The 2,321-nt window shown below is 46.7% G+C and overlaps 1 pseudogene; it reads left to right on the top strand.

Moving 5' to 3' along the window:
• The first annotated feature begins 496 nt into the window (after positions 1-496).
• On the top strand, positions 497-928 carry LOC142431072 (ATP synthase F(0) complex subunit C3, mitochondrial pseudogene; annotated as a pseudogene).
• The last annotated feature ends 1,393 nt before the right edge of the window (positions 929-2,321 follow it).

Genomic DNA, 2,321 nt, shown 5'->3' on the forward strand with positions numbered 1-2,321 from the left:
GATAGATAGATAGATAGATAGATAGATAGATAGATAGATAGATCATTCTCCTCAAACACCCGAAGCCATGGCTATGCCATCCTATCTTTCCAGCACACTTAAGAACAATGTCCCCGTTCTCCAGCATTTTCTGATAACCACTTTTTCCTCTTGATTTTGTCTTTACTTCCAAATTTATTTAGGTTCCACAATCCAGCATTTTCATCTCTCTTGCAAACACAAAACTCGTTTTCCTGGCTCACATTGGCCTGGAATATGTGTTTCCTTGGACAGGTTGTCAGCACGGAGCAGCTCCTGGAGGACATCCTGCTTGGTAAAGTCAAGGTGAGTGAAAGAGTGGGAGACCCTTGATGGAATGAATTGACACGTAGCAGCAACACCGGGCTCAAACAGAAATGATGGTGTGTGCCCCCACCGGGAAAGCCAGGAAGCAGGACAGGAGCCCACACTGCCGGTCATCTACGTCCTCCAGCCGCACCTGCCTACAGACTCCAGGATGTTCGCCTGTGCTGAGCTCACCTGCACCCCCGCTCTGCTCCGAGCTGGATGCAGAGTTGCACACAGACCCATGGCTGCACCCGTGTTATATGGACCAGAGGCTAGAACTGGAGAGGCTCAGCAGTGTTTACTGGGGCCCAGGCTGGTGTGTCTCCACGAATCCGAAGGGCGTTTCAGACCAGAGCAATCAGCAGAGAAACTGATACTGCTGCCAAATGTACTGGCGCAGGTGCTGCAACAGTAGAGTGGTTGGTTCTGGTGCTGGTGTCGGAACCGTCTTTGGCAGCCTCATCATTGGTTACGCCGGAAACCCTTCGCAGAAGAGCAGCCATTCTCAGAGGCTCTCCTGGGATTTGCCTTGTCGGAAGCTGTGGGTCTCTCATGTCTGATGGTCACTTTCTTGATTTTGTTTGACATGGAACAAAAATGAATGGCTAGAGATGTTGACATTCATATTAGTTACGGAACGGATATAATTCTATCTAATTGTGACTCCGAAAGCTGTAGTGTTGGTGTCATAGGCATGTACGTTCTTCCCAAAGTCATTTAATTAAAGTTGAAAACTTAAAAAAAAAAAAGATGGTGTGGAGGGCACAGCACCAGGCGGTGAACGTAGAGTCATTCCGTTGTACCTAGACACCCACGCCCCGGCAGCGGTCACAGCACCTGGGTTGGTTGTCTGAGAAACGCGTTCGTCACAGGTGTTCCTGTTCGCGTCATAAGCCTCTCTCCTGTTTGGCTGAAAGAGGATCTCGGGGAGTGGGATCAGTTCCAGTGAGCACCTTTGCTCGAGGGTTCTACCAGCCTCCCACAGGCCAGGAAGGCTGTCCTTTTTATACCTGAATCTCTCTCCCACTCTGCCACGATTGTGATCCCAAACAGAATGGAGCAATAGTCTGATGGATTTGATATATCCACACCTTTCTTTTCTTTTTTTTAATCGTTTATTAGGGGGTCATGCAACTCCTATCACAATCCATACATACATCAATTGTGCAAAGCACATTTGTACATTCATTGCCCTCATCATTCTCAAAACATTTGCTCCCCACCTAAGCCCCTGGCATCAGCTCATTTTCCCCTCCCTCCCCCATGAACCCTTGATAATTTACAAATTATTATTTTGTCGTATCTTGCACTGTCCACCGTCTCCCTTCACCCACTCCTTTGCCGTCCGTCCCCAGGGAGGAGGTCATAGGTAGATCCTTGTAATCCATTCCCCCTTTCCGACCCACCCTCCCTCCACACATTTCTTACTACGCATCCTGTCCAGAGGTAGCACTTAATTTCCTCCCTCTTGACTATAAACTAGACTGACGGACTCATCTGTTTTTCTACCTTACCCATATTTTAAAACATTCTTTAAAAAAATGTTTTTTGTGAACTGGGATAACAGAAAGTTTACACAACACATCATCAGTTTCACACTCAAGGGTTCATACGCATTTTGTCTCCTCTCACCCACTGTGAACTGTGACCCCCTCAGTATAATATGACAACTGCCATCCAGTCAACTCGGATTCACAGTGATCCTGAGACAGGGTAGACCCGCCCTCGTGGGTTTCTGAGGCTGTAAATTTTTCCCAGAATAGACAGTCTCATCTTGTTCCTGCAGAGCACCTGGTGGGTGCGAACTACTGACTTTGCAGCTAGCAGCCCCACATGTAGCACACTACATCACCAGGACTACACACACACTCACACACCCCCTTTGTGAAGAAACTACACGACAGAATATTAACTAAGTCAATCATTTAAATAGTACCTTATTGTTTAATTTTAATGAAAAATTTCTATTTTCTCTAGTATGATTTACATGAAAT

Source organism: Tenrec ecaudatus, chromosome 17, assembly GCF_050624435.1.
Source record: "Tenrec ecaudatus isolate mTenEca1 chromosome 17, mTenEca1.hap1, whole genome shotgun sequence".
Classification (NCBI taxonomy): Eukaryota; Metazoa; Chordata; class Mammalia; order Afrosoricida; family Tenrecidae; genus Tenrec; species Tenrec ecaudatus.